Genomic DNA, 22,257 nt, shown 5'->3' with positions numbered 1-22,257 from the left:
AGCAGGGAGGATTTATTTTTGAGGAATGATGGGATTTATTTTTGAGGAAGGATTTATTTTGAAGAGATGAGGACGTGGAATCTCTTTGGAGGAGGCATTTAAAACTGCATTTTTTCATGTCTAGAGCAGAAATGTGAGGGGAAAACTGCAAATGGTGCCTCGGGCAGTGTTGGGGGTGTCTGAGGCTGAAATGTGCATTACCATCACCCTCTTGTCCTCGAGGAGAACCAAGGAACAGCAGGGCAGGGCACATTTGTACAAACCCATTTAATGTGAAAATATAATTCAGGATAATAGATAATATAATATAATATAATATAATATAATATAATATAATATAACATAATATAATATAATATATAATCCTGTGCCTGATGTTTGCCCCGAAACGCCCCTGGGAACATCCAGAATGTTCTTCTGTCCCACCTTCCCTGTCCCCACGTGGAAACTGCTGCGGGGAATGAGCCATGGAGGAGTGGGGAAAGTTCAAAATAAATCTCTTTACAAGTTCAAAATAAAACCTTTTCCCTCCAGCTGTTGAATTTACCCCAATTTCTCCAAAAAGGCAGAGAGGTGTTTGAGACATGAGCAAAAACCGATTCCTGGTGTTAATGGTGAATTCCTCCTTCATTTTTGCAGGTAGCAGTGGAAATGAAAGCAACTCTGTTTGGCCACACAGGCTCCACAAATGTAAGTACAAACAGAATTTCTTTTCCCACTTTTTTGGTGGAAGTGTGAGTCCAACACGAGATCAAAGCACAAGACTCGTGTTGATGTTGTGTGGGGATTTTTTTTTAAAATAAAAGCAAACAAACAAGGAGGTCAGGGGAAAGTTATTTATTTGACATTTTCCTGCTGGCTTTGCAGAAAATCAGGGTTCATTCGGATTTAGATCCAGCTGCATTTGGGCCAAAGTTGTCTCTGGGGAAGTCTAGGAGGGGACAGGAGAGGAGAAAAGCTTTTAGCTCTGTCTGCTGAGAAACCTCCTGGGCAGCAATTGCAGAAACTCCTGCGGGACTCAGAAGTTGAACTCCTATTTTTAGAAGGATTGTAGGAGCTGAAGTCAAGCCTTTAAAGCTTTTAGGAACCTGGCAAGGCAGGTGGGAACCCCGTGGGATGTGGGAAGTGTCTGAACAGGTTGTGAGAGTTAATTCTTAACTCACCAGAGGGACATTAGCAAAACCCACTCGACTCCGGCATCAATCTTCCAAATATCCAAATCCTTGTAAATCTTGTATCTCCTGGTTCCAGAGGAGCTGAAATGCAGAAATTCTGAATCCTGAATTTGAGCCTCTCAACGATTTTGGGTGTTTTATCCATTGCTTTCAAATCACAAATTAAAATAATGAATGCAAGACATATTTCATGTGTTGCTGCCCTGTGGAGTTCACCAAAGTTCAGGGAAGGTTTTTTTATTTTTGTTTGAGGTTGGGGAGCGCTGCAAAATTTCAGCTGAAGGCTCAGTGCAGATTCTGCCCTCTGCAAAAAAAAAAAAAAAAAAAAGTTTTTTAGAGTTACAACCTGGGCCAGAGTTCAGCATCTCAATCCCCTTTGCCCGGGCAGAGGTGCAAAGAAATGGAACTTTGTGCATCGAGATGCAAATTCCCCATAGAAATGGGGCTTTTCTGAGCTGCTCTGGGGGTTCAGGTGGCTGAAGAAACGAGCTTTGTGTTCCCCGGGCAGCAGGGCCCGGCGTTTGTGCAAAGTGCCTTTGTGTGGGGACGTGTAAAGCCCTCAATGTGCCATTCTTTCTGCTTCAGCTGTGAGAGACTCCCATCTTCTCTATTGATTTTACCCAGAGCTCTGCCTGCCCTTGAAGGTGTGACCTGTACCTCGGGCTAATTTATTTCTGTCATGGCTGCAGCGTGGCTTGGAGGGCAGCAGGGGCTGGGAGGGAGAACAATGAATCCGGCGTGGAATATAAATCCCGAGGCTGCAGCCCTCAGACATTCCAGCACACAGCCCATTCTCCTGCCTGGCATTCTGCACGCTCTCGGATTAAAAAGGGGAAAAGAAAAAAAAAAAGGGAAAAAAAAAAAGAAAAAAAACCCCCAAAAATAAAAGGCAGGCATTTGTATAACTAATCAGGTGAGCCGTTGTGGGTAATCCCTTTGGTCACACACGCTGGCATGGATATTAAAATTTGCTGGGCTTCTAAACCACTTACAATGACATCTTAGTTTGTGAACCTGAATGGAAAAGCCTCACCTTGATGGCCAGGGAGTGCTTTTGGAGCTGAGCACTGGAAATTTGTGTGTGGATGGGCAAAAGGTTTGGGTTTTGTGCTGAAAACTCATTTTGGTGGGCAGGCTGATGGATTATTTTATTTGATTATTTTATTTTATTATTTTATTTTGTGTTGTACCACATTGATTTTCCTGTTCAGCTTTTATAAACTTAAATATAAATTTAAATGAGGTTTAAACGCTGCAGCTGCTGGCCCCTCTCTCAGTGGGGTTTTCTCTCCTGCCCTGCCTGTGCCCCGCAGCCTTTACCTTAAATAACTGGATTTAGGGAATCCTAAATCCTAAATCCACTTCCCTGGGGAAAACTTGTTGCTCCTGAGTTCCCTTGGGGGAAAGCTGAGCATCCTGTGCTGGATCAGAGCTTTGGAAACCTTGTGCTGGCAGTGCAGGCAGCACTGGGGTGGCTGCAGGGATCTCCAGGCTCCCTCCTCACACCTGGGTGAGGTTTTGGGTGAAATTTTGGGGTTTTGGGTGAAATTTTGGGTTTTTGGTCATCCTGTGATGAGGGTGATGGTTTGGGGCTGATTTTCTGCAGTTCAAGGTTGTGCAGCACAAGAGGGGGTTTATAAAACAGGAGTTTGCATCATTCCAATTCGCTGCTTTCCCTGGGCAGTAAATTTAAATTTAAAGAATTTAGGGCTCATCCTTCAGAAGGGCTGAGGCAGGAGCAGCTGCCCTGGGGTTTCTGCTGTGGGTGAGGGCAGTGGGGCCAGCAGGGAAAGTCAGCATTCAAGGCAATGCAGAGCACTCTGGAGCTGGGTTCATTTCATTTCCAGGTGATTTTCTGGGAGCTGCTACCACAGAAAGCACTAAATTAACCTGGGATAGCTGAATTTAGTTTTGAAATTGAAAATTCAACCACCCTGGCCTGTGGAGCCCCATTTGTTCAGCCTGTGTGCCAAATTTAAAGTTTGCAGCTAAATCTGGTTATTTTCTGTGGGATTTGGGTTCCAATGGGTCCCTGTGCCACAGCCATAAAAGTTTGGTTTTCTTAACCCAAAGATTTTGTGCAGAAATATTTTGGTAGAGGGGAAAAAGCAGAACAGGAGGTGACAAATCTGAGTAGAAATGTGAATCAAAAGAAGATTTAGGATCTATGGAATATATATATACATTATTATATTTGTTATAATAATATTTAGTTGAAGTGAAAATGAAGAGCAGCTCACAAGCTGGAGGGAACCTGAGGTACTCAGGGTTTCTCTGCCTCTACCAAAATGCTTTTGTGCTTCTGAATGGTGTTTCATTATTAATTGATGTTTACAGCTTGGTGATTTTGTGATTCCCTCCCTAAAATTCAGGTTTTGGCAGTGGTTTCAGCTCTTGCTGCAGAGGCTGGGGTGGGACAGGGTGAAAATTTCTGCTGTGGCCTTTTTGGTTCCTAATGACACTCAATTTCATCTCCACATCATCCTGGCTTATTTCATTGATATTTTCTCCCTGCATGCACTGGGCAACTTTGGAAATTAAAGAAAGGGGAAATAGAATAAATAAAATGCTCAAGACCCTCAATGGAGCAGCTGTGCAGTGGGAATTCTCCTCCTTTAGACCCTCAGAGCTGTCAGCACTGAAGACATGAATTCAGTCGATGTTTCCTTGATATTCCGGAGGTTTTGGGGTTTTTTTCCTTGTTTTTGGGTGTCCTAAAAAGGTGTTGGGGTGCTCAGGTTAACACCAGAGGCAACTGTGAGGGGAGAAATGAGTCCCAGGGCTGATGGCAGGAACAGAGAACACCGAAACCCTCTAGATAAGAAGTCCAAGGTGTAATGGGGGATTTTTAGGACTGAAAAGCATCCCATTAATTCAGCTGAATTTTTATTAATTAACATCTTATCAACTAAAAAAATCACTCTTTTTTTCTTTTTTTTTTTTATTTTGGTAGCAAAACGAAGCGGAAAAAAAAAAATACCCAAAGCTGGGTCTGAGAGGGATGGTTGCAAAATAATTTAAGAGCTGAGGTGGCCTTTCATGTGCTGCCCAGATGTGCAGCCCCAAATGTCTGTCCTGGGAGGCTGATTATGGAATACATGCATTTAGAGCTGGCAGCAAAGGGAGAATTGATTTCTTTCTGGAGTGCAGTGGCTGTTGCTGTGCTGGAGATAATTAAACATCAGAGCAGAAGCAAAACTGAGCTGGAAAAGGAGAATTATTGCACCTCTAGGTGGGAAGAACTGTGGGATTGTCTGCACTGGGGTGGGCAGAAGTTGATTTTTATTAAAGTGGGGATGCACAGATAAAGTGAATTGAGTGACTTTGTGGTCTTGGTGGAAGAGATTTTGTGTAAACTTGATTTGGTTCCAAACTATAATGCAGTGAAACCAAATTCAAGCCACTCTTATTGTGAAGCCTAAACAGAATCTTAACAGTTCTCAACCAACTCACCTCAAAAATTAATTAACATACTTTGGTTATCTTGAGTGCTCTGCTGCAGATGCTCAAAGTCCATTTTTGATTTTATCATTCTCTCCTTGCAGTATTTGGTTTTTTTGCCTTGCAGACTCCAAGATAATGTGCTAATTTCAGCTTTCACAAGGAAAAAAAAAGGTGTTGCCGAGAACATCTTTGAGAATATGAACCCCAAAGGTGTCGATATCAGAATTCAGATAATTTTAGTCTTATTTTAATTTTGCTTTCGGAAGTTCAGGTTTGTAAATGCTGGAGGTTTATTCTGTGCCCTGGAGGGAGTGGTGGGATTTTAGTGTCACAACTGGGGATCTGATTTCTGTCAAGTGGCTTAGCACTGATTATCCCATCCAAGGAGGGAAAAGAGCTTGGCTGAGGGATATCCAAGTTGGGATGAAATAAATTCCATGGAATGACAGGAGGGGTTGGGAAGGACCTCAAAGCTCATCCAGTCCCATGGGCAGGGACACCTCCCACTGTCCCAGGCGTTTCCAGCCTGGCCTTGGGCACCTCCAGGGATCCAGGGGCAGCCACAGCTGCTCTGGGAACTCCATCCCAGCCCCTGTCCCAATATTTCATCCCAAAATCCCATCTAAACCAGCACATGGAATCCTGGAAGGGTTTGAGGGGCCTCAAAGCCCAACCAGTCCCACCATGGGCCCCACAACTCCCAATGTCTGAGGGGGTTCAAGCCTGGTCCTGGGCACTGCCAGGGATCCAGGGACCGCCACAGCTGCTCTGGGAATTCCATCCCATGGCCTTTCCACCAATCCCAGCCAGAAATTCCTTCTCAAACTCCCACCTAAACCTGAATTCCATCCCAGGGCGTCCTCACACTCCCAGCCAGAAATTGCTCCCCAAAATCCCACCTAACCCTAACCCCAACCCTCTCCCAAGATTTCTCCCCAAAATCCCATCTAAACCAGCACATGGAATCCTGGAATTCTTTGGGTTGAGGGACCTCAAAGCCCAAACAGTCCCACCATGGGTGCAACACTTCCCAATGTTCCAGGAGGTTCCAGTTTGGCCTTGGGCACTTCCAGGGATGCAGGGGCAGCCTCAGCTGCTCTGGGAATCCCATCCCAGCCCCTCCTCACACCTCCAGCCAGGAATTCCTTTCCAAACTCCCACCTAAACCTGAATTCCATCCCAGGGCCTCCTCACGATCCAGCCAGGAATTCCTTCCCAAAATCACACCTAACCCTAACCCTCTGCCAAGATTTCTTCCCAAAATCCCATCTAAACATGGAATCCTGGAATGGAGGCACTTCCCAAACCTGTGGTGGGTTGAGAAATTGTAATTTTTTAGAGATTGAGACCAAGAAAAGCAGGAGCCTGGTGGGTTTTATTCCCCCTTTTGGGGGACAGGTAATTTAAGAGCTCAGTGTGTGTCTCAGCTTCCTCACCTGTCAGTGGGGGAATTGCTTCACAGGGGACTGTAAATATCATTATAATGATCCTTGGGATGTGCTTTCATATGCTGGGAAGGAGAGTGGGAGCGTTCACATGTACCAGAGAAAAGGGAAAAAGTAGGTTAGGCCTGTCTGAGCTTGTCATGCTTCTCCTGTGTCAGCAAACTCGGTGAGACAAGAGAAAGGAGAGGAAGAGAGATCAAAAGAATACATTAAATTAAAAGGTAAACAGGGAAAGTTAAACTTAAAGCAGCCAGGAGGGAGCTGCACGGGGCTTGGCTGTGTTCATCTGGATTTTCTATCCCGGGCCAAGGCCTTGGTCATCAACAAAAATCCCGAGGAAATTCCTGTGCAGGGAAGAGCTGGGGGTGCTCTGCATGAGGGGAGAGGCCTGGGGAGGGAATTTGGAGGAAATTTGGAGGAAATTGGGAGGAAATCTGGGGGGAATTTGGAGGGGAATTTGGAGGGAATTTGGAGGGAATTTGGAGGGAATTTGGAGGGAATTTGGAGGGGTTTTCCCCTGGCAATGGAGAAAGCAGGGCCCTGGTGGAGCTGGGATGCTCAGGTTGGCACGCTGGCAGCAAAGGAAAGATTGAGTTATTGCTCACTGGCAGGGGTGAGAGGCATTAACTCTTTATAAATGTGGTTTTATGTCCTCACAACTCTCAGCAAACTGGGTTTTAGGGACTTCCTAAAGATTCTGGAGCAGCTAAGCTGGACTTTAATGTTGAATTTTGAGTCTAAGTGTCCAAGGCCATGTTGGACAGGGCTTGGACGGCCTGGCCTTGTGGAAATGTCCCTGCCTGAGGTTTGAGATGAGCTTTAACCCTGTGAGCAGACAGAGCTCTGAGCTGTGCTGATGTTCTGTTCCCTTTAATCTGTTCTGTCTGAGGGTGAAATAGGCCAAGGAAGCTTTAAATGCAGATCTATACCGTGAATTTTCCATATAAAGTAGGTGGAGGAGAACAAAAAGCACATGGGGGAAAATTCCTGACAGTCAATAGACAGAGGCTTGGTTGTATTTTTACAGAATGATAGGTCAAACACCAGGCTGCCAAAAGCAATCACACCACTTGTAATCTTCTTTAACTGTATCCAGTCAGAAAAAAAGATGAAAAATTGTTTTTCTGCCTTTGAAGAATGGAAATATCTTTTCCCATTCCCACCCTGACCTGTTTTACTTGGAGAGATTCTGGGTCCGCTCACTCAGCTAAATTATCATAAGCAGAGTGAGATGGAAACAAAAAACTTGCCCTAAAATTCTGCTTTTTTGCACCTCCAGCAGGTGGGGAGGTTTTTTTTTTTTTGAGGAAAAATGCTTGATTTGCATGCTGAGCCTTATCTGTGGCAAAGTTGGGTGCTTGCAGGCCGGCTTTGTGTGGTATAATCTGATTTCTGCACATGGTGAGGCTGTTTGGCTGTGTGTCATGTCCAACCTTCCTTTTGGGGAACCTCCACTCACCAGGAGTTTCCTCCAAGGGGCTGCAGAGGAGTTTTTAAACAGATTCAAGATAAACAAAAGTGGTGGGATGGGGTAGGAACCTCTTGGGAAACCAAAAGGGGAAGATTCCCCTGGCAGATGAACTGTGCTGAGGTAACAGAGCCCAAAATCAGGTGAAACAACCATGGGGAATGTGGAGAGCTGGATTTGAGGTGCTCACACCTGAAAAACATTTTGGTTTGTGAGTGCAAAATCCCTGCAGCTGGAACATCTGCCTGGTGTGCCACTGGCAAGGGAATGGGGCATGGAAAGGTAGGGAGATCTCTGTATTTGTGTTTTAATTAAAATTAAATGTGGAGTAGCAAAACCAGCTTGGTATTTTAGGAGATTTGTGCTGTGGTGGGGCTGAGTGTTGGGGATGTTGTGATGAAGCTTCTTCATCTTTCAAACCTTGCAAAAAGATGTTATTTTATTAAAACAAAAGCGCTTTTTGGGAGGAGTGGAGCAGTCATCCAAGTGCCTGAGGATTTTGTGTGTGATTTTTGTGTGTTATGCTCACATTATCTGTAAGGGCAGGTGGGAACAGGACAAAGGGGAACAGCTTCAATGCCCAATGTTGGGCACTGCCAGGGATCCAGGGGCAGCCACAGCTGCTCTGGGAATCCCATCCCAGGCCCTCCTGACCCTCCCAGCCAGGAATTCCTTCCCAAACTCCCACCTAACCCTAACCCTAATCCTCTCCCAACATTTCGTCCCAAAATCCCATCTAAACCAGCACATGGAATCCTGGAAGGGTTTGAGTGACCTCAAATCCATCCAGTCCCATCATGGGTCCCACACTCCCAAGTGTCCCAGAGTGCTCCAGCCTGGCCTTGGGCTCTTCCAGGAATCCCATCCCAGCCCCAGCTGCTCTGGGAATTCCATCCCAGCCCTTCTCCCAACATTTCATCCCAAAATCCCATCTAAACCAGCACATGGAATCCTGGAGTGGTTGGAGGGACCTCAAAGCCCAACCAGTCCCACCATGGGTCCAACACTTCCCAATCCCCCAGGGAGTTCCGGCCTGGCCTTGGACACTTCTAGGGATCCAGGGGCAGCCACAGCTGCTCTGGGAATCCCGTCCCAGGGCCTCCCCACCCTCTCAGCCAGGAATTCCTTCCCAAAAGGAATTGGCAGAGAATTGGCTGAGATTGGATATTCAGGGGGAAATCCTGCTCTGTGAGGGTGGTCAGGCCCTGGCACAGGATGCCCAGAGGAGTTTTGGACACCCTAAATATCCAAGGCCAGAATGGACAGGGCCTGGAGCACCCTGGGATAGTGGGAGGTGTCCCTGGAAGATTCCATGGCCTGATGAAGGTGACCATCCTCACCAGCAGCAGTGAGGCAGAAGCTGCAGAATGAATTTGGGGTTAAATATTCCCCCCAGGGCTGTCAGCAAGCACTGCATCCAGTTTTAACCCAAATGGAAATCCTGTGGTGCTGCTGTGGTGCAGTTTTGGATGGAAAACCCACTTGCATATTTTTAATTACTCCCTTCATGGAGAATAAATTGCAATATTCTGGTGCATTTGCAGAACAGAGTAACCCAGAACCAACTCTGGGCTCCTCAGCAGGGTAAGGAAATTTCGGGTGACGTTTGTAACTCTTGCTTTGAGATTTAATGCAAATCTGAGTTATGGCAGAGAAGAATATTTAGCTTTTAATTCAGAAGTGCACGTGGCGAGTGGCATCTACCACAGCAAAAATTGGGGTTTTGAGGCACCCTCCAAACTCCTTCACCTTTTGATGCCATTCCTCAGAGCCAGCTCAGCTGGTTGATTTAGTGATGCCATAAAACAGGAGCCATCTCTGCTATTTACAGACTTGTTTTCGTGCTTCCCTGATGGTGCTTAAATTTTCTTACCCCTCGTGCCACCTTCCCAGAGTGTCAGCCCATCACAGCCTGGTTCTTCTTTCTCTTTAAATCCTATTTTTTTTTTTGCTTTTTTTGCAAACCCAACAGCAGCCACTTTCCCTTTTCCCAGTAGTCCCCAAGCAGTGAGGAAGGCTGGCCACTGGCCAATTCATTTAAACCTCTGGAATAATAGTTTGCTCTCTAATGAATAGTCTGGCTTTAAATCTCTCCATTCGAGGGTGGTGGCACTCCTGAAGCTGACAGGTACTTATGAGACACTGAGGAAAGGTCATTTGTTGGGTGTTACTTTCATTGATCTGGCCAGAAAACCTCCTGGCCGTTCCTCTGTGCTCCTTGAAGGCAATAAAAAGAGGCAAAAAAAGCGAGGCAGAAAATCCATTCATTTTCTCATATTTGCTTCAGAAGCCACAAACAACCCATTTCCAGTCAGCAGTTTCCTATTTAAATGTCACAGAATTCAGCCTCACAGTTGGCATCGCCTTATTCTGATCAGGGAAACTGAGGCACGGAACAGGGGGATTGTTTTTCCCTGGCCACCAGGTGTTAATCCTGGGCTGGAAGCTGGGAGCTCCTTGCTGTGGCTGGCAGAGAGCTGGAGGAGCACAACTGGTGGGAGATTTATTGCTCATTTCATCCCTCTCTCCCCGCACCCATAAATCAAATGCTACCATTTTCTTCCTGAAGCTGGAGCTTAATGAACCTAAAAGCAATCTGAGGAAGTAGCACCAAAACCTGGCTGTGCTAAAGCCCTGGTCCATCTACAAATGAGAACCCAGAGCATTGGCAAAGTTATTTTTAGTGTAACTTGAGTTTAGTTTCCATAGGAGTTGCCAGAGCCATATTTCAAGGCCTGGCTTCTTGATGCCCAGGAGAATAAAGTGACTTTGACATCTCCTAAACCAGGCTGGGAGGGAATGGCTCCTACCTGGATTAATGATTTTGATGCCTCAGATTTTAGCATTTATATTTTTCAGGTTCTGTGCTGCTTTAGTGTGTGGGTCTGGGTTCCCATCAGGGCATGGTGAGCTCTGTGCACAGAGCAGGGAGACAAAACAATTCCTGCTCCAGCTGGGCACCAAGGACAAATGACCCAAATCTCAGCCCAGGAGCACAAACACCGTGGGCTGGAGAGAGAAAAACAAGCAGGGTGGGACTGCAGGGGCTAAAGCTGGAATGGGACAATGAACTGCAAGGTGCAAATGGAGCAGAACTGATCCAAGGGAGAGACCCCGGGAGCGCTCGTGCATTTTGGGGCCATTTTGGGTCATCTTGGGTTCATTTTGGGACCATTTTGGTTCACCTTGTGTTCATTTTGGGACCATTTTGGGTAATCTTGGGTTCATTTTGTGACCATTTTGGATTCACCTTGGGTTCATTTTGGGACCATTTTGGATTCACCTTGGGTTCATTCCCATGTCTTGCACCTTCATCCATCTTCTTGCACCTCTTCATCACCAACAGGAAAATGGTCCCTGTTGGTGATGAAGAGGTGCAAGACTTCCATTTTTTGGAAAACACCTCAGGATCTGTTTCCCACCTCAAGCTCTGCAATAATTATTCCTCCCTCAGAGCATGGTGAGCTGTTGGATTCCCATGTGGAAAATGGTCCCTGTTGGTGATGAGGAGGTGCAAGACTCCCATTTTTTAACTCTGTGATCTCTACACATCTCTGAATTCTTTCACGAGGTCAATCTACTTCTGTTAGGAGGAGGAGGCAAGGAAAAAAAATGGAGGTAAATTGCAGCAACAAAAGTGAAAGAGAGGGGAAGCAGAAGGTATTTACTTCTCACCTGCTACAAATTACCCTGCAGCAGAAAGCAGGGAGGAGGAGGAGGAGTGGGATGGTGCAGAACAAAAGGCTTTTCTGCCTCGAAATGCACCAAGGTGGGAGCTCTGCGTTTCTCAGGAGTTTGGTTTCAGCAGCCAGACACATCCTTGGGAAGGGCTCTGGGGGCTCTTTCTGCTCCCTAATGACACTCAGGCTTTGTCCCCTGGCCGGGCAGGGTTTGGCTTGCAGGCTAAAGTTACAGTTGGAGCAGAACTCGTTCCATATTGGCTTGTTTGATCCTGGGAGAAGGGGAAAAATCTGCTCAATGCGGTTCTCATTAGCCAAAAAAGCTGTAACATGCTGGAGTCATTAGTAGTTTGTTGATTGAGTTAACCGTGCAAGGCGGGCTGCAATTGATCATCTGCATTCTCATTAAATATGCTGCAGTCTCGGGGAGGTTGTTATGGAACTGCTTGGAAGGCAGGCAGGAGCAATCTTGGTTTCAGCCCAGAGCACCGGTTTTAAAATCTCTTTTGACTTCAGGCTCGAAGTGCATAATTAATATCAGAGATGGGACTGAGGTGTGACATAAAAATAATCTTTCACTGGAGTGTAACTGGGCAGGGTCGTGTTTCAGCTTGAAACGGGGAGGCTGAAACTTGAATCCAAATTTAAACTTTCTTAGTGCTGCAAGAGGGAAGTGGTGAGGGGTCTGTGGCTGCAGCATTTCCACTTGGCCCTGTCTTGTAGGTATTTGAAGGAAGGAAGCATTGCTGTGCTTCATTTAAAGATAATGAGGTCTAATAAACCCTAACCAAAAGTCAAATTCACTTCATCTTTGCCTTGCTCATAAGCGAGTCAATAAGTGAAAAAAGATCTGTGTAGAGAGAGGTGATAGAATTTCACTTTCAAGAAATGGGTGAACAGGAGTTGCTGAAGAGTGTTACCTTGAAAATATATCATGATCACTTTAAACCTTGTCTATGTCTTTCAGCTTTTGAAATGCTGAAGATCACATCTTGAGGGAATTTGTTGGAGCCTTTGAAGTATTTTTATGTTAGGCCCCTATGGCAGAAGATTGTACAGATCAAGAAAGTACCGAGTAGATTTATTCACAGAAAATGCATTTAAATTACCCAGCTATACGGGCTCACATTCTTCATTTATAGCCTGGCGTCTGGGCTCTGAAATCCTCCCAAGAGCTGAGGTCATAGGATTGGAAAATGAGCTTCTGTACACCATCCTCGTGGCCTTTGGATGTAATGGAGTCTGCACTGTGTGGTAAATTGGACGGAATTCAGAGAAGAGCAACAAAAACAATTAAGGGAGGAGAGGAACTGACTGACATGGAAAGATTAAAGCGTTACAAATTTGTGGCTTGGTGAAGCACAGACTACTGCGAGTGGTTGGAAGTTTCTGGAGACAGGAATGCAGCTTCAAAAAAAAAACCATCCCTGCTCTTGTCTGAACATGGTTTTGTTTGTGTGTTTGTTTGAAAGGAAAATCTTTTCCGAGCAATATCCTCATCTGGTGTGGCTTACCCCAGTGCCAGTGCAAACAATGGAGCAGGGAGATCTGGGCCAAATTATTCTGTCTGAAAATGTGGCCCTTGCACTCCTTTAAAGCTGGCACAGCAGGGGTGGAAGTGGTAGTTTAGGGAGGCAACTGGTGCCTTAACTCCTGCAAGGTAACTCCTGGTTAAATGGGGGTTAAATGTGGAAGATTTTTGGGTTTCTTCCTTCTATAGCACCTCTACAAAATGCTGTAAGAGTCAGCAAGCTTAAAACATATAATTGCTTGGCTGAAAACTGGCAAATAACGGGCAGGGAGGGCATTTCTGTTTCCATGCTCTTGCAGAAACACAGGCAGCTTTAAAATAGGAGAGAAAAGTCTGAAATAGTCCCAGAATCTGTGGTGTGAAGTTCTGAGGGGCTGCACGTGTAACCCAGCCCTGGGTGAGCAGCCTATGAGTAGCCAGGCCCTGAGTAGAGCCAGGCCCTGAGTAGAGCAGTCCATGAGTAGAGCCAGGCACTGAGTGGAGCAGTCCCTGAGTAGCCAGGCCCTGAGTAGAGCAGCCTATGAGTAGCCAGGCCCTGAGTAGAGCCAGGCCCTGAGTAGAGCAGTCCATGAGTAGCCAGGCACTGAGTGGAGCAGTCCACGAGTACTCAGGCCCTGAGTAGAGCAGTCCATGAGTAGCCAGGCTCTGAGTGGAGCAGTCCATGAGTAGCCAGGCACTGAGTGGAGCAGTCCACGAGTACCCAGGCCCTGAGTAGAGCAGTCCATGAGTAGCCAGGCCCTGAGTGGAGCAGTCCATGAGTACCCAGGCCCTGAGTAGAGTAGTCCATGAGTAGCCAGGCTGTGAGTGGAGCAGTCCATGAGTAGCCAGGCACTGAGTCGAGCAGTCCATGAGTAGCCAGGCCATGAATGAAGCAGTCCATGAGTAGCCAGGCCATGAATGAAGCAGGCCATGAGTAGCCAGGCACTGAGTCAAGCAGTCCATGAGTAGCCAGGCCATGAATGAAGCAGGCCATGAGTAGCCAGGCCCTGAGTGGAGCAGTCCATGAGTAGCCAGGCACTGAGTCGAGCAGTCCATGAGTAGCCAGGCCATGAATGAAGCAGGCCATGAGTAGCCAGGCCCTGAGTGGAGCAGTCCATGAGTAGCCAGGCCCTGAGCAGAGCAGTCCATGAGTAGCCAGGCCCTGAGAGGAGCGGTCCATGAGTAGCCAGGCCATTGAGTAAAACCATCCATGAGTGTCCAGCACTGAGTGCAGCAGTCCATGAGTAGCCAGGCCCTGAGTGGAGCTGGCTGGGGCAGCCCAGGTTGGCAGCCCAGGCTGGCAGCCCCAGGAGCCCAGAGTGCTGTCCTTGCTCAGGGGATTTGGGATGGAGGCTGCCCTGCACACACAAGGCACGGATTGTTCGCAGGGATTGAGTTACAGCGAGGCTGAGCAATTAAAAACAGGGAGGAAAATGAAGTGTGAAGCCCCTTGGGCTGAGGAACAGTCTCAGAAGGGAAGTGGAGGAGGCCCTGGTCCTTGGGAATGGGACTTGTCCTGAGGATGGGGTGTTAATGGAGGCATGGTGGCCAGATTTGAATGAGAGGTTAATTCCTGGCTGTCTCCCCTGGTGTCTGTTCCAGCTGGGCAGGGACAGATCCCGTCCCAGGGCTGGAGCCTGGTCAGCCTGGCTGCACGGGGAGCTGAGAAGCTGCCACCTTTCCCATAATTGCTTTTATGGGGCAGCTGAAGCTGCCAGGGAGCAGCAGCAGGAGCTGGAAATGTGGCAGCTTCTGCATGTAAGTTGTTACAAATATCAGTTTCCTTTGTAAGCCATGGTCTTCACTGAGGGGTGAAGGGGGCCAAACCTCTGTGATTAGGACTAATTTTGAGTTCTAAAACTGCAAAACCCTAAAGAACCTGTGGAGATTGTGGTGCCGTTACCTCCATCGTGATTCCTTTGGGTCAGGAGGAGTGGGGAGCAGTGACTGCCCCATCCATTCCTGCCCATCCCAGCTCGGTGGGTGAACAGTGACTGCCCCATCCCTGCCCATCCCTGTTCTATCCAGCTCAGTGGGAGTGGGAAGGAGCAGGGACTGCCCCATGCATTTGTGTCCATCCCAGAGCTTTGCAGCTCAGGTGTGAGTATTGACTGTCTCATTTCTGCCCATCCCTATTCTATCCAGCTCAGTGGGCAGTAGGAAGGAGCAGTGACTGCCCCATCCAATCCTGCCCATCCCATTCCTGCCCATCCTAGCTCAGTAGGTGATCAGTGACTGCCCAATCCATTCCTGCCCATCCCAGTTCTATCCAGCTCCGTGGGGAGTAGGAAGGAGCGGTGACTGCCCCATTTCTCTCCTCCTATTTCTGCTCAGCTCACCGGGTGAGCAGTGGCTGTCCAATTCCTCTCCTTCCATTCCTGCCCATCCCATTCCTGCCCAGTTCAGTGGGAAGCAGTGACTGCCCCATTCCTGCCCATCCCAGTGCTGCCCAGCTCACCTCAGCTCACTGGGTGAGCACAGACTGCCCAATCCATTCCTGCCCATCCAGTTCCTGCCCAGCTCACTGGGTGAGCAGTGACTGCCCCATTTCTGCCCATCCTAGCTCAGTGGGTAAGCGGTGACTGCCCAATCCATTCCTGCCCATCCCATTCCTGCCCATCCCATTCCTGCCCATCCCAGTGCTGTCCAGCTCAGTGGGGAGCAGTGACTGCCCCATTTCTGCCCATCCCAGCTCAGTGGGGAGCAGTGAGTGCCCCATTCCAGTGCTGCCCAACTCACTGGGTGATCAGTGACTGCCCAGTCCATTCCTGCACATCCCAGTGCTGCCCAGTTCAGTGCTGCCCATCTCACTGGGTGATCAGTGACTGCCCAGTCCATTCCTGCCCATCCCAGTGCTGTCTAGCTCACTGGGGAGCACTGACTGCCCCATTCCTGCCCATCCCAGTGGGTGATCAGTGTCTGCCCCATCCCATTCCTGCCCATCCCATTCCTGCTCAGCTCACTGGGTGAGCAGTGACTGCCCCATCCATTCCTGCCCATCCCATTCCTGCCCAGCTCACTGGAGAGCAGTGACTGGCCCATTCCTGCCCACCCCATTCCTGCCCATTGCAGCTCACTGGGTGAGCAGTGGCTGCCCCATTCCTCTCATCCCATTCCTGCCCATCCCATTCCTCCCATCCCATTCCTGCCCAGCTCACTGAGGAGCAGTGGGGAGCAGCAAGCATCCCCCTCCAGAGCAGAGTGTCTGGAGAAGCGGGATTTGGAGTGTGAGAAGGAGGCAGCCAGACAGGAATACGGAATGTGGGCTGAGGATGCCGGGGGGAATTGTTTCCATAGAAACCCAGCCATGGAGGCTCGCACTGCTCCCCCACCTCGCGCTCACAAACTCATGTGATTGCCTTCATGGTCACCAGCAAGCGTGCAGGGGAGTGGGTGATGAGGAGAACTGGAGTTTGCTGCAGGTGTGGGAGCTGCCTGAGGGACCTGGGTGGCTCCAGCGCTGGGATGTGCCGCAGGAAATCAGAATGAGCTCCTGGGCACTGAATGGTGCCCCACTGGTGTCACACAAAGGGAACCAGGCCTCATTTCTTTTAGATAAATGAAGGGGGGAAAAAAGGGGTTTTCATTTGTTTCTTGCTGCATTGTTCTGCCACCTTTGTTGGCCGGGCCTTTTGCAGACATCATCTCTGCCTGTAAATGCACAGCATTCAGCAGTGCCTCAGGAAATGCTGCTCTGAAATGTCCTCCAGGGAAGCACAGGCCTCTCCCTGCCACAATTTATCAGGGGCCCTGGGAGCCTGTTCCCTTCATTTGCTCCTGGAAAGATTTCTTCGTGGAAAATCCAAGATGTTCAGGGCTGATTTCTGTTCCTGCAGCCCCTTCAAAGAAAGCAGCACCTACAAGAGCTCCCCAAAACCTCCAAATGCAACCCCACATAGGAGTCAAATAGGAGTCAATAGGAGTCAAATTTTGTGTGAAGAAGATGTTTAAGGAGGTCAGAGAACACTCAGAAATGTGGAGGTGCCAATGTTTAGAGTAGATGTGGGGTTTGGGCTTCTCTGGCCATCTCCTGGAGTTTCATTTGGGCCCAGCTGATTGGGTCTGTCTGATTTTTTCCCAAAAACCTCTAAATGCAACCCCATATAGGAGTCAAATAGGAGTCAATAGGAGTCAAATTTTGTGTGAAGAAGATGTTTAAGGAGGTCAGAGAACACTCAGAAATGTGGAGGTGCCAAGGTTTAGAGTAGATGTGGGGTTTGGGCTCCTCTGACCATCTCCTGCAGTTTAATTTGGGCTCAGCTGATTTGTTCTGATTTTTTAAAGCAGCCAAGCTCCACAATCCACAAACTTCATCTTTTATCCTCTTTTTAGAGGAGACTCTGGGTGTGGAGGGGAGAAGAGAGCATGAAGTGGAGATTTGGATGATTTTGGACATGATTTGCTCTCTGTCCTGTTCTCTGAGGAATGGCTGCACAACCAGAAATACATGTGATGTTATTTTTCCAGCTGCACGTGGTGGGGTAAGGAAAATAAAGGCTGAAATCTTGAGGGAAATGTCTCCCATCTCTCCTCCTGGTTTCCCCAATCTCAAAAAGTTTCTGGAGACCCTGAGAGCTTTAAGAGTAACCCAGCTGTGGGCTGGTCCTTGCTAAGCACAGATAATGCTCCTGCAGCTCCGAGAGGAAAACATCTGAGCTTTGGGAAGGCTCAGCTTTGGGAATGGCACGCTGCAAACGTGCAGGGCAATGCAAGAGCTGCAGGTTCCACCCAGGAGAGAGGAGAGCCCCAAACCTGGATTTACACAAAAGGATTTTCCCTCTCAGATTTGTGAGAGTTCAGAGTTAACCCCCACCCATGGTTCACTTGTTTTGTGCTGGAAATGCTCTCAGGATTCACAGCTGAGATTGTTCTCCTCATTTTCCTGTCTTTGTGGGGAATTGGGCAATATTTGATATTTTCCTTACTCCCCCAGTGACAGGGGAGTGTGTCTGTAGCGTTGAGGCACCCTCATTTCAGCTGAAACCTCTGTGTGTGATGCTAAAACTGAAATTTTGGCTGCAAGAGAGTTAATTTTCCTCATGGCAGCCAGCACGGGGCTGTGTTTTGGATTTGTGCTGACAACAGAGCTGATAACACAGGGATGTTTTAGTTCCAGCTGAGCAGAGCTTGCACAGAGCCCCTTTTTGCACCTCACCCCTCAACGAGGCTGCACAGGGAGCAGGGAGGGGACACAGCCAGGACAAGTGACCCTGAGCAACCACAGGGATCTCCCACACCACGCTCAACATAAAAAACCCTGAGCAGCCGCTCTGGATTTCCATAAATAAAGAGAGAAAAGGTGCAGCCTGTCCCCAAATCTTGTCTCTGAGCAAACATCTCTCACTGCTAGAAGGAGAAAATTCTTCATTTACTGATGGTTTTTTCCCCATCAGTTAGTGAGGAGAGCAACTTTGTTGAGCTTTTAATCTGGGCAGATTTTTGCTGAATTGCCTCTGCATATAAAATGGAATTGGTTCCATTTCCCACCTCCAAAAGCTGAGTGACCACAGGGATTTCCCACACCATGCTCAACATTAAAAAATACTGATCAGCCACTCTGGATTCCCCTAAATAAGTAGAGAAAAGGTGCAGCCTGTCCCCAAACCCCGTCTGTGACCAAACATCTTCTCTGTCACTGCTAGAAAGAGAAAATTCTTCATTTACTGATGTTTTTATCCCATCAATTACAGAGGAAAGTGACTTTGTTGAGTTTTTAATCTGGGCAGAGTTTTGCTGAACTGCCTCTGCATATAAAATGGAATTGGTTCTATTTCCCACCTCCAAAACTGTTTTTTTTTTTTTTGCGATTGTGTTGGGTGATCTTTGTGGAATTATTCCTTGACTTCTATCTGAAATCCATTGGTGATGGTTATTTAAGCTTTTTTCAGCGCTCTCTGGTTGTTTTAATTTCAGGGAGTCCATCGAGGAGTTTAAGTGTGTATTAGTTATCATATTGATGGATCAGCCAAGCAAGGAGCATTTGGAAATGCACATATTCCTGTTCCATTGACCTGGGAGATTTGAAGGATGAGGCTCTGCATGCCATTAGCACTTGGAGCATCCATAAACATCCCTTGGCAGCTTTCCATTTGGGTTTGGGATATTTGGAGTGAGATTTTTGTTCCCATTAATCCATCCCGGGGTATTAATTGGTTTGTTTGCCATTTATTTCACATTTTTCACTCAAAGGGGTGTTGGGTTTGTGCTCAGCAGACTCAGGGCTCTGCTCCTGCTAAATCAACCCCTCTGATGGCAAATAAATCCCACTGGAGGCACGAACAGCATCAATTCCTTGCTTGTGAGTCTGCTTGGGGTTGATACGAGGAAAAAGAAGGAACTGTGGCCGAAATTTGCTTCCCTTGATCAGGTGATGATCTTTGAATGGTGATTTTCCCACTGCTGATTGTGATTTTCCCACAGCTGATTGTGATTTTCCCACTGCTTCACCCCAACTTCTTTCAGATGTAACCCTGCTAAAATAAGCACAAACTGGTTAAAATTTGGTGACTTGGTGATGCACGATCCAAGGAGATCTCTCCAGTCTTTAATTCAGGTGATCCAGATGTGGAATCAATATTTACACCCTCTCTGGGAGTGTTTGGAGGCTAAATTCACTCAAATGTGGAAATCACTTTGTGATCTTTGGGTAAAAAAATTATAAAATGCAGGAACACAAGCTGGGGAGTGTAAAGAATATTGAGAATATTATTCTCTTTAAAATTCCAAGACCCCCAAGGTTTCTGCTACAGCATCTCTTCAGAGTCCTGGTGACTGCACCAGAAGTTAGGTCTGGTCCTTAGGCAGAGAATTAATCTGGACTATTCTTACAAAACCCATCTCAAGTGAAACTTTTGCCGATATTTTTCCCAGAAGATTCTTCTCTTTCAGTCCAGAATTTTATCAGCGATTCTTATGCTAACAGGGGTCAGGAGATGAGATGTTTCTCACGTTACACTTGAAGCTCCTCATGAATAGTGGCCTGTATCACCTCTATTGTCTGTCCAAAACATAAGCAAGCAGACATAAGGCCAGAGGAGAAATTTAAAGAGTGCTGAATAAGCCAGCAGGACGGAGCAAGAGCTGAGATAGTCGGGGAGGGAAACAAATACAAGGTGGAGCAGATGGTTATTTGGGGAAATATCCGAGCAGATTAAGCTGCAGAATGAGCCAGGCCCCAGCTCTGAAGTCGCCTGAAATCTTCAGAGTGAGATGAACAGAAGCACAGGCCAACATCACTGTAGCCAAAATAAATGAGAGGTCATTATTCCCCTGTGGATTTTCTTAAGTGTTAAGTAGAGCACATCAGGCTTTTCACAGGAATCTGAAGGGGGCTGCCATGCTCGGGACCATCACTTGCTCCTCTGCAAGGCCAATCTGTCCACTTGAAAACAATTTTTATTGTCCTTCTCTCCTTTCCCTAATTATTTTCTTTGCCTTTTTTGTCCTCATATCGGTGTGTGCATTGTGTAAAAAAAAAAAAAAAAAAAAAAAAGAAAAAGAAAAAGAAAGCTGCAGCTTGAGCAGGATGAGAATCCCCAAAATACATGGCACTGGAAATTCCCATCGTGTGGAAATTTCAGTTCCCCCCAGGCCCTTCAATCTTTTTCTTCAGCGAGGCTGCAGCTGCCATCTGATTTGTATTTATATATGCTCTTTATAGATATTAATGCAATAACAGATTAAACCTAAAGTAACTGTTACTACACAGAGACATCTCAGGGGTCTGATCTCGCAAACATTAATGCCTCTGAATAACTTTAATCTTGTGCATTGTGTATTTGAATTTAATGGGGACTCTTGCATGCCAAAGTTTCTCACATTTGCGAATGTTTGCTGCAACTTCAGACTTCCCCCATATGTTGATGTCAATTTGTTTTTGCAACCTCAATACGGTTTAGAAACCTCAGCCTCTGATCACGGTTTGTGCAGGGCTGTTTTTGCAGCTCTGCTGCATTCACTGGGCCTGATTTCCAATGGGAAAAATGGGAAAAATGGGAAAAAATGGCATAAACCCTCACTGCTGACCCCACCACCTTAGACCGGGCTGAATTTCCCTCTCAAGGGCTTCTCCAGGATTTATTTTATTTAGCAAGCCCGTAGGTAATGAGGGTTATGATGTGGTTCCTTCCCAAACCTTTTTCTGAAGGTGAATTCCTGAAAGAAACTGGAAAAATTTGGAAAATAGCCCAGTGGTGCTGGAAAAATACTTGGAATGTCCAGGACCACAGGGAGGTGAATCCAACACACCCAGGACAGGGCTTCTCCAGGCTTTATTTTTTTTAAATAAGTCTGTAGGTAATGAGAGTTATGATGTGGTAATGCTGCTTCTTCCCAAACTTCTTTCTGAAGGTGAATTCCTGAAAGAAACTGGATTGAAAGACTTGAAAAATAGCCCAGTGGTGCTGGATAAATACCTGGAAAATCCAGGATCCCAGGGAGGTGAATCCAACCTGTCCAGGGCAGGGGCTTCTCCAGGCTTTTCCTTTTTTTAGCAAACCCATAGATATTGAGAGTTATGAGGGGTCATGCTGTTCCTTCCCAAACCTTTCTGAAGGTGAATTCCTGAAAGAAACTGGATTGAAAAAAACTTGAAAAATAGCCCAGTGGAGCTGGATAAATACCTGGAGTGTGCAGGACACCAGGGAGGTGAATCCAACCTGCCCAGGGCAGGGGCTTCTCCAGACTTTTCCTTTTTTTAGCAAGCCCATAGATAATGAGAGTTATGATGGGGTCATGCTGTTTCTTCCCAGACGTCTTTCTGAAAGTGAATTCCTGAAAGAAACTGGATTGAAAAATTTGGGAAATAGCCCAGTGGTGCTGGATAAATACCTGGAGTGTCCTTGGGAGGTGAATCCAACCTACCCAGGGCAGGGCTTCTTCAGGCTTTATTTTATTTAGCAAGCCCATAGATAATGAGAGTCATGATGGGGTCATGCTGTTCCTTCCCAAACCTTTCTGAAGGTGAATTCCTGAAAGAAATTGGATTGAAAAACTTGGAAAATAGCCCAGTGGAGCTGGATAAATACCTGGAGTGTGCAGGACACCAGGGAGGTGAATCCAACCTACCCAGGGCAGGGCTTCTTCAGGCTTTATTTTATTTAGCAAGCCCATAGATAATGAGAGTCATGATGTGGTAATGCTGCTTCTTCCCAAACCTCTTTCTGTAGGAGAATTTCTGAAAGAAACTGGATTGAAAAACTTGAAAATATCCTAGTGGTGCTGGATAAATACCTGGAATGTCCAGGACACCAGGGAGGTGAATCCAACCTGCCCAGGGAATTTGGCCTCTGCTCCATGGGAATGAACACAAAAGTCCATCTTGTGTTGGATCATCTCTGTTAGATTATCTCATCTGTGTTGGATCATCTCTTCTGTGTTTTTAGACGACAAGACCTGTTTAAAGAGATTATTTTCATTATCTTTTTACTAAATGTAAGGTTTTGATAACAAACCTTAAATAGGGTTGATCTGGGGATGTTTTATGGGCAACCAAAAATCTTGACCTCTCCTGGATGGGTGTTAAAGCTTCTGCACA

The 22,257-nt window shown here is 46.9% G+C and overlaps 1 long non-coding RNA gene across 1 annotated transcript in view; it reads left to right on the top strand.

Annotated features, from left to right (window-relative positions):
* Positions 1-22,257, top strand: part of LOC128950032 (uncharacterized) — a 40,037-nt gene that overhangs the window by 3,581 nt on the left and 14,199 nt on the right. Inside the window, exon 2 of the long non-coding RNA XR_008484301.1 lies at positions 640-690. This is a non-coding gene — a long non-coding RNA (uncharacterized LOC128950032). The remainder of the gene's footprint in view (positions 1-639; positions 691-22,257) is intronic.

Source organism: Melozone crissalis, unplaced genomic scaffold (genome assembly GCF_028551555.1).
Source record: "Melozone crissalis strain CALT ecotype California unplaced genomic scaffold, PUWL_Pcris_2 ptg000372l_1, whole genome shotgun sequence".
In the NCBI taxonomy this organism is placed as follows: Eukaryota; Metazoa; Chordata; class Aves; order Passeriformes; family Passerellidae; genus Melozone; species Melozone crissalis.
The sequence above is the reverse complement of the archived record's forward strand: the minus strand, read 5'-3'. Positions and strand labels throughout refer to the sequence as shown.